At 37.3% G+C, this 10577-nt stretch overlaps 1 pseudogene; it reads left to right on the top strand.

Moving 5' to 3' along the window:
• The first annotated feature begins 556 nt into the window (after positions 1-556).
• LOC125118027 (NEDD4-like E3 ubiquitin-protein ligase WWP1) lies at positions 557-2254 on the top strand (annotated as a pseudogene).
• Positions 2255-10577: the final 8323 nt, after the last annotated feature.

The following is a 10577-nucleotide window of genomic DNA, read 5'->3' as shown; positions in this document are numbered from 1 at the left end:
TGATGCCTTATATTAAAATGGAGAGCCTTCAGCAAGGGAAACCACCAGGTTGCCTGCTATAGTTACTAATGGAATTGATGACCATGTACCTGCAAACACTGTGGTACAAATCTCATGCTGTTCATAGATAGGTAGTGGAGACAACACACCTTCTTCTCCATCTCAGGTTTTAGACAGACAAAAAAGCACACCAGCTCCCAATCCACTCACATCTGAACTTACTAGTGACACTGTTAATGGACACATTCTCATCTACACCAACTTATAATGTTTCCATCATGGGTAATGCAGTAGGAGCTGAAGAAAGCACCTTGTCTTCAAATTGCACTGGTACTGCTGTTGACAATCCTCCATTCAAGAAATACAGACTTCCTCAAATAACAATGGATGTATTCTTTCTGACAGTGAAGTATTTGTGTCTGAAGCCGCAAATACATTAGACCCTTCCACCTTCGTTTCTGGCAGTAGCTCTGCTTTTGAATCAGCCAAATTAAGACAGCCAGATAGTTGAGTGTGTTCTGTTTCACAGCAGTCTAGAACTGCCAACACATAAACTCTTCCATCTGGGTGGGAACAAAGGAAATATCCTCATGGTATAACATTTTACATGGATCATAACCACAAGGAAGGACCACATTGGAGAGGCTACAACCTCTACCTCCATGTTGGGAAAGAAAAATTGATGATCTTTGTAGATCATAATACCAGAAAAACAAACTGGCAGCATCCTACCATGGAGTCTATCCAGGAATTTGAACAGTGGCTGTCTCCACATAACTAACTGCAGGGATCTGTGCAATGGTTCAACCAACAATACCTCTATTCAGATTCAATGTTAGCTACAGAAAATGACCCTTATAGGCCTTTTCCACCAGGCTGGGAAAAAATAGTGGACTCAAAAGAGTTTACTTTGTGAATCATAACACAAAAACAACCCAGTGGGGGAATCCCAGAACTCAGGGCTTACAGATTGAAGATCCCCTGCCAGAAGGCTGAGAAATTAGGTATACCTGGGAAGGGATTAGGTGCTTTGTTGACCATAATACAAGAATGATAACATTCAAAGATCCCTGCAATGGAAAGTCATCTGTAACTAAAGGAGGTTCACAGATTGCTTATGAATGCAGCTTTAGGTGGAAACTTACCCACTTCCATTATTTGTTGCAATCTAATGCACTACCCAGTCATGTAAAGATCAATGTGTTCTGGCAGACATTGATCAAAAATACCTTCCAACAGATTATGATGTTAAAACCCTATGACTCAAGGAGATAATTATATGTAATATTTAGAGGAGAAGAATGACTTGATTATGGTGGTCTAGAAGGTGTTTTCTTGCTTTCACATGAAGTTTTAAATCCAATGAATTGCTTATTTGAGTATGCTGGCAATAACTACTGTGTCTACAGATAAACCCAGCATCAACCATCAACCCAGACGATCTTTCATACTTCTGTTTCATTGAATGCTTAATTGCTGTGGCACATTTTATGGAAATTTATTGATATTGGTTTACTTTTGCCCTTCCACAAGTGTATGCTAGGTACAAAACTGACTATTGAGGACTTGGAATCTAAAAAATAAGAGGATTTGGAATCTATTGATTCTGAATTTTATAACTCCCTTATCTGAATAGGAGACAATAACTTTGAGGAATGTGGCTTAGACGTGTACTTTTCTGTTGACCTGGAGATTTGGGGGAAAGTTACTTCACATGACCTGAAGTTGGAAGGCTTCAACTTCCTGGTAACTCAGGAAAAAAAAAAGATGAATATATTGGTTTAATGACAGAGTGGCATTTCTCACAAGGAGTACAAGAATAGACCAAAGCTTTTCCTTGATGGTTTCAATGAAGTTGTTCCCCTTCAGTGACTACAGTACTTTGATGAAAAAAAATGGAGGTTATTTTGTCTGGCATGCAAGATGTTGACTTGGAAAATTGGCAGAAAACCAACATGTACCAACATTACATGAGAAAAGACAAGCAGATCATTTGGTTTTGGCAGTCTGTGGAAGGGAGAGACAATTACGTAAGAATGCAAACATTGCAGTTTGTCATAGGAACCGAGGATTTGCTGATCTCATGGGAAGTAATGTGCCTCAAAATTTTTGCATTGATAAAGTCAGCAAAGATACCTGGTAACCAAGAAGCCACACATATTTTAATCACATGGATCTATTACAAAGTGTTATGAACAATTAAAGTAAAAACTTCTTTTTGCAAAAGAAGAAACAGGGATTTGGACAAGAATGAATGTTCTTCTTGTCTTGGAGGAACATTTGCATTTAAATACCCCAGCCAAGAAAAATTGCGCAGATAGTGTATATAAGCTCTTCATTCTTTACAGTGAATTTTATGACCTTCTCAAATTATAAATGATTTCTATTATGCCACAGAAATATATAAAACAGTTCATTTTCTGTTTTGTGTATTGTTCCCTTGAACTGACTGACAAGGAAAAAGATATCCTTACATTTTTAAGCAAATAAGAGACTTTATTCAAATAATATGCATATATATATATGAACATTTATGATAGTGGCTCTAGTTTTATAGAACACTGACTGTATGAAACATGACAAAAGTTCATTAAATAAAAAAAGACAACCCGGAGTTCCCGTTGTGGTGCAGTGGTTAACGAATCGACTAGGAACCATGAGGTTGCGGGTTCAGTCCCTGCCCTTGCTCAGTGGGTTAACGATCCGGCATTGCCGTGAGCTGTGGTGTAGATTGCAGATGCGGCTCGGATCCCGTGTTGCGTGGCTCTGGCGTAGGCCGGTGGCTACAGCTCCGATTGGACCCCTAGCCTGGGAACCTCCATATGCCACGGGAGCGGCCCAAGAAATAGCAACAACAACAACAATAACAACAACAACAAAAAAAAAGACAACCCACAGAAGGTGAGAAAATTTTTGCAAATGACTCAACTGGTGAAGGTTGAATCTTCAAAATATGAAGACAAATCATTCAATTCAACAACAAAAAACCAAACAACCTAATTTAAAAATGGACAGAAGACCCAAATAGAAATCTCTCCAAAGAAGATATACAGATAGCCAGAAGGAAAAGGAAAAAATGCTCAACATCACTAATTATTAGACAAATGCAAATCAAAACTACAATGAGGTACCACCTCACACCAGTTAGACCTGCCATCATTAACAAGTCAAGAAATGACGAATGCTGGAGAGGATGTGGAGAAAAGGGAACCTTCCTTCACTCTTTGTGGGAATGTAAATTGGTACAACCACTATGGAAAACAGTATGGAAATACCTCAGAAAACTAAATATAGAACTACCACCTGACCCAGAAATCCCACACTTGGGCATATATGCAGGCAAAACTTTCCTTGAAAAAGATACATGTATCCGTATGTTCATCACAGCACTATTCACAATAGCCAGGACATGAAAATGACATAACTGTCCATCAACAGATGAATGCATTAAGAAGATATGGTACATATACACAATGGAATACTATTCAGCCATAAAAAGGACAAAATAATGCCATTTGCAGCAACATGGGTGGAACTAGTTCTCATACTGAGTGAAGTAAGTCAGAAAGAGAAAGACAAATACCATGTGATATCACTTATATGTGGAATCTAAAATATAGCACAAATATTTCTATCCACAAAACAGAAACAGATCATGGACATGGAGAGCAGTCTTGTCATCGCAAGGGGTGAGGGGGAGGGAGTGGGATGGATTGGGAGTCTGGGGTTAGTAGATGAAGACTGTTAGATTTAGAGTGGATGGGTAATGGGATCCTGCTATATAGAACAGGGAACTATATCAAATCACTTGTGATATATCAGGATGGAGGATTATGTGAGAAAAACTATGTATATATTTGTATAACTGTGTCACGTTTCTGTACAGCAGCAATTGGTGGGACACTGTAAATCAACTATAATGAAAATAAATTAAAAAATAGGAGTTCCCGTCGTGGTGCAGTGGTTAACGAATCCAATTAGGAACCATGAGGTTGCGGGTTCAGTCCCTACCCTTGCTCAGTGGGTTAATGATCCGGCATTGCCGTGAGCTGTGGTGTAGGTTGCAGACGTGGCTCGGATCCCGCGTTGCTGTGGCTCTGGCGTAGGCCGGTGGCTACAGCTCCGATTCAACCCCTAGCCTGGGAACCTCCATATGCCGTGGGAGCGGCCCAAGAAATAGCAACAACAACAACAACAAAAAAGACAAAAGACAAAAAAAAATAAGTAAATAAATAAATAAATAAATAAATAAAAAGTCTCTGGTAAAAAAATAAATACTAAATATAGAACTACCATATGACCCAGTAATCCAACTCTTAGGCATATATCCAGAGAAAACCATAATTAGAAAACATACATGGCCAACACTATTGAAGATATGGTACATATATACCAGAGAATATTACTTAGCCATAAAAAAGTAACAATAAAATGTTAACAAAATCAAAGTGAGTCAAACAAAGAAAGTGATAAAGAGCAGAAAGGAACAGAATAGAAAACAAAATCCTAGTCGGATTCGTTAACCATTGCGCCACGATGGGAATTCCCAAAATAGTTTTTTGAAAAGATCAGAAATGTAAAAACTTTGGCAAGATTAAGACTCAATCATCATAATTGAAAGGGGAGACACTACAACTAACACTACAGCAATATTAAAAAGTTCTGAGATTACTATGAATAATTCTGTGATGACAAAACTGATAAAAATTTTAATTGGGTAAATTTTTTGAAACACAAATCCTACTAAGAGTAAAATTTTAAGAAATAGAATTGGGAAAAAACTTATAATCGGTAAGGATATTGAATTGTTAAATGAAACCTTCTCAACCAAAAAGCCCAGGAGCAGATGAATGGACTGCTGAATTCTGCCACATATAAATAATTGTTAACAATAATTCTTCATAAACTCTCCCCCCCAAAAAAATCTGAAGAAGTAATATTGCCAAAACCCTTTTATGGGGCCTACATTACATTAAGATATCATCTTACACAAGTTAGGATGATCATTATCAAAACAACAAAAATGTAATCAGTGTTGGAAAATGGAAAATATGGAAAATTTGTATACTGATGAGGGGAATGTAAAATGGTGCAAACCCTTTAGAAAACAGTATACAGATTCTTCAAAAAAGAAGAAAAAAATAGATTAATACATGATCAAAAAATATTAATTCTGGTTATTTATCAAAAATAATTAAAATCAAAATTCTGAAAGATATTTGTACTACTAAGTTTTTCACAGAATTATTCACCATAACTTACTTTTTTTACCTTATTTTTTTTATTACTCAAATGAATTTATCACATCTGTAGTTGTATAATAATCGAAACAATCTGATTTCACAGGATTTCCATCCCACAACCCAAGCACATCCCCCCACCCCCCAAACTGTCTCCTCCAGAGACGATAAGTTTTTCAATGTCTGTGAGTCAGCATCTGTTCTGCAAAGAAATTCCGTCTGTACTTTTTTCAGATTCCACATGTCAGTGGAAGCATTTGATGTTGGTGTCTCATTGTATGGCCAATTTAACTTAGCATGATAATTTCTAGGTCCATCCATGTTGCTAAGAATGCTGGTATATCATTCATTTTAATGGCTAAGTAATATTCCATTGTGTATATGTACCACCTCTTCTTGATCCACTCCTCTGTGGGTGGACATTTAGATTGTTTCCATGTTTTGGCTATTGTAAATAGTGCTGCAATGAACATAGAAGTACATGTGTCTTTGCGAGTCATGGTTTTCTCTGGGTAGATGCCCAGGAGTAGGATTGCTGGATCAAATGGTAGTTCTATTTGTAGTTTTCTGATGCATCTCCCTACTGATTTCCACACTGGTTGCACCAATTTACAATCTCACCAACAGTGTACTAGAGTTCTTTTTTCTCCACACCCTCTCCAGCACTTATTGTTTGTAGACTTTTTGCTGATGGCCATTCTGGCTGGTGTAAGGTGGTACCTCCGAGTGGTTTTGATTTGCATTTCTCTAATAATGAGTGATGTTGAACACCTTTTCATGCGCTTCTCGGCCATCTATATGTCTGCTTTGGAGAACTGTCTGTTTAGATCTTCTCATTTTTTGATGGGGTTGTTTGCTGTTTTGGTATGGAGCTGCAGAAGGTGTTTATAAACTTTGGAGATGAATCCCTTGTCAGTTGATTCATTCGCAAAGATGTTCCCCCATTCTGTGGGTTGTCTTTTCGTTTTGTTTAGGGTTTCCTTTGCTGTGCAGAAACTTTTATGTTTGATTAGATCCCATTTGTTTATTTTTGTGTTTACTGTCATTACTCTAAGAGGTAGATCTGAGATGTTTCTGTGGTTTATGTCAGAGAGGGTTTGGCCTATGTTTTCCTCTAAGAGTTTGATAGTGTCTGGTCTTATATCTAGGTCTTTCATCCATTTGGAGTTTCTTTTTGTGGATGGTGTTAGGGAGTGTTCTAATTTCATTCTTTTCAATGTGGCTGTCCAGTTTTCCCAGCACCACTTATTGAACAAGCTGTCCTTTCTCCATTGTATATGCTTGCCACCTTTGTGGTAGATGAGTTGGCTGTAGGTGTGTGGGTTTAATTCTGGGTTTTCTATCCTGTTCCACTGATCTATATGTCTGTCTTTGTGCCAGTACCATGCAGTTTGACGACTGTTGCTTTGTAGTATAGTCTGAAGTCTGGGAGCCTGATTCCTCCAGCTCCATTTTTCTTTTTCAGGATGGCTTTGGCTATTATGGGTCTTCTGTATTTCCAAACAAACTTAAAAATATTTTGTTCAAGTTCTGTGAAAAATGTCCTTGGTAATATGATAGGGATTGCATTGAACCTGTAGATTGCCTTAGGTGGTATAGTCATTTTGATAATATTAACTCTTCCAGTCCACGAGCATGGTATATCTTTCCAGCTATATGTGTCATCTTTGATTTTGTTCATCAGTGTCTTATAGTTTTCAGAGTACAGGTCTTTTGTCTCTTTAGGTAGGTTTACTCCTATGAATTTTATTCTTTTGGATGTAATGGTAAACCAGATTGCTTCCATAATTTCTCTTTCTGATCTTTCATTCTTAGTGTATAGAAATGCCATCAATTTCTATGTATTAATTTTGTATCTCGTGACTTTGCCAAATTCATGGATGAGCTGTAAAAGTTTTCAGGTAGAGTCTTTAAGATTCTCTAGGTATAGTATCATGTCATCTGCAAATAGTGATAGTTTTACTTCTTCCTTTCCAATCTGGATTCCTTTTGTTTCTTTTACTTCCCTGATTGCTGTGGCTAGGACTTCCAGAATTGTGTTGAAGAGTAGTGGTGAGAGTGGACATCCTTGTCTTGTTAATCTTGGGGTGAATTCTTTCAGCTTTCCCCCATTGAGAATGATGTTCACTTTGGGTTTGTCATATATGGCCTTTATCATGTTGAGGTAGGTTCCCGCTATGCCCACTTTTTGAAGGGTTTTTATCAGAAATGGCTGTTGGATTTTATCAAAGGCTTTTTCCACGTCTATTGATAGGATCATATGGTTTTTATTCTTCAGTTTGTTAATGTGGTGTATCACACTGATGGATTTGTGGATGTTGAAGAACCCTTGCATCCCTGGGATAAATCCCACTTGATCATGATGTACAATCCTTTTAATGTATTGTTGGATTCGGTTTGCTAGTATTTTGTTGAGGATTTTTGCATCTATGTTCATCAGTGAAATTGGCCTGTAGTTTTCTTTTTTTGTGGTATCTTTGTCAGATTTTGGTATCAGGGTGGTGTTGGCCTCATAAAATCAGTTTGGGAGTATCCCTTCTTCTGCAATTTTTTGAAATATTTTCAGAAGGAGAGGCATTAGCACTTCTCTAAATGTTTGGTAGAATTTGCCTGTGAAGCCATCTGGTCCTGGACTTTTGTTGGTTGGAAGTTTTTTAATCACGGTTTCAATATCAGTTCTTGTGTTTGGTCCATTCTTCTTTTCTATTTCATCTTGATTTAGTCTTGGAAGATTGTACTTTTCTAAGAATTTGTCCATTTCTTCTAGGTTTTGCATTTTATTGGCATATAGTTGCATATAGTAGTCTCTTAGGATCCTTTGTATTTCTGTGATATCTGTTGTTACTTCTCCTTTTTCATTTCTAATTTTATGGATTTGAGTCCTCTCTCTTTTTTGCTTGATAACTCTGGCTAGGGCATTATCCATTTTGTTGATCTTTTCAAAGAACCAGCTTTTCATTTCATTGATCTTATCTATGGTTTTCTTTGTTTCTATTTCATTGATTTCTGCTCTGATCTTTATGATTTCTTTCCTTCTACTAACTTTAGGTCTTGTTTGTTCTTCTCTGTCAAGTTGCTTTAGATGTAAAGTTAGCTTGTTTATTTCAGCCTTTTCTTGTTTCCTGAGGTGGGCTTGTATTGCTATACCCTTTCCTCTTAGAACAGCTTTTGCTGCATCCCATAGGGTTTGGAGAGTCGTATCTTCATTATCATTTGCTTCTAAGTAATTTTTAATTTCCTCTTTGATTTCTTCAGTAACCCATTCATTGATTAGTAGCATGCTATTTAGTCTCCACGTGTTTGCGTTTTTTGCAGATTTTTTCTTGTTGTTGATTTCCAGTCGTATAGCATTGCATTTGGAAAAGATGCGTGATAAGATTTCAATTTCCTTAAAGTTACCAAGGTTGGATTTGTAGCCCAGGATGTGATCAATCTTAGAGAATGTTCCATGTGCACTTGAGAAGAATGTGTATTCTGTTGCTTTTGGATGGAATGTCCCTTAAATATCTATTAGGTCCATCTGGTTTAATACATCATTCAGGGCCTGTGCTTCCTTATTAATTTTCTGTCTGGTTGATCTGTCCATTGCAGTAAGTGTGGTGTTAAAGTCCCCCACTATGATTGTGTTATTGTTGATTTGTCCTTTTAAGGTTGTTAGCAGTTGCCTTATATATTGTGGTGAACCTATTTTGAGTGCACAGATATTTAAAATTTTTATGGTGTTCCCATTGTGGCACAGTGGTTAATGAATCCGATTAGGAATGATGAGGTTGTGGGTTTGATCCCTGGCCTTGCTCAGTGGGGTAAGGATCCGGTGTTGCCATGAGGTGTGGTGTAGGTTGCAGACATGGCTTGGATCCCGAGTTGCTGTGGCTCTGGTGTAGGCTGGTAGCTACAGCTCCAATTCGACCCCTAGCCTGGGAACCTCCATATGCTATGGAAGTGGCCCTAGAAAAAGCAAAAGGCAAAAGCAAAAAAACAAAAACAAAACAAAAAAATTGTTATATCACCTTCTGGGATTGATCTTTTGATCATTACATAATGTCCTTCTTTCTCTCTTAAAATATTCTTCCTATTAAAGTCTATTTTCTCTGATATGAGTATTGCTATTCCAGCTTTCTTTTGATACCCATTTGCATGAAATATTTTCTTCCATCCTCTCACTTTCAATTTGTATGTGTCCCTAGAAGTGAAGTGGGTCTCTTGAAGACAGCATCTTTATGGGTCTTGTTTTTGTATCCATTCAGCCAGTCTATGTCTTTTGGTTGAGGCATTTAGTCCATTCACATTTAAGGTAATTATTGATATGTTTGTTCTTATTGCCATTTTATTAATTACTTTGGATTTGCTTTTGCTGCTTTTTTTCTTTCCTTCTTCTCTTGTTCTTTTCTGACTATAGAAGTTCCTTTGGTATTTGTTGTAAGGCTGGTTTAGTGTTGCTGAATTCTCTCAGCTTTTGCTTATCTGAAAAGGTTTTTATTTGCCTTCAAATCTGAATGAGAGCTTTGCTGGGTAAGGTAATCATGGTTGGAGGGTTTTTCCTTTCATCACGTTAAGTATATCAGGCCACTAACATCTGGCCTGCAGAGTTTCTGTTGAAAAATCTGCCAATAGCCTTATCGGGGTTCCCTTATATGTTATCTGTTTCTTTTCCCTAGCTGCTTTCAAGATATTGTCTTTGTCTTGAATTTTGGTCAGATTGATAAATATGTGTCTTTGTGTATTCCTCCTTGGGTTTATTTTATATGGTACTCATTGTGCTTCCTGGATTTGAATGAGTGGTTCCTTTCCCTTGTTAGGGAAGTTTTCAGCTATTATCTCTTGGAATATTTTTTCTGTCCCCTTCTCTCTCTCTTGTCCTTCTGGCCCCCTATAATACGGATGTTGGTGTGCTTAATGTTGTCCCAGAGTTCTCTGAGACTCTCTTCATTTGTTTTCAATCTTTTTTCTCTTTTCTGTTCTGCATCCATAATTTCCACGAATCTGTCCTCCACCTTACTTATTCGTTCTTCTGCCTCCTGTATTCTGATTTTGGCTGCTTCTAGTGAATTTTTTATTTCAGTGATTTTATTTTGCATCTCTTCTTGTTTAAGTTTTATATCTTGTGTCTCTTTGCTAAGTGTTTCCTGTATGTTATCTATATTTGCCTCCAGTTTATTTCCAATGTCTTGCATTATCTTCAGCATCAACAGTCTAAAGTCTTTTTCCTGGAGGCTGATAATCTCATCATTTAGCTGATTTTCTGGGGTTTTTCCTTTCTCCCTCATCTGTGTTATAGCTCTCTGTCTTTTCATTTTTATAGGTTTTTGGTGTGGTGAGCTTTTTACAGATAATAGA

Source organism: Phacochoerus africanus, chromosome X, assembly GCF_016906955.1.
Source record: "Phacochoerus africanus isolate WHEZ1 chromosome X, ROS_Pafr_v1, whole genome shotgun sequence".
NCBI classification, from domain to species: domain Eukaryota; kingdom Metazoa; phylum Chordata; class Mammalia; order Artiodactyla; family Suidae; genus Phacochoerus; species Phacochoerus africanus.
The sequence above is the reverse complement of the archived record's forward strand: the minus strand, read 5'-3'. Positions and strand labels throughout refer to the sequence as shown.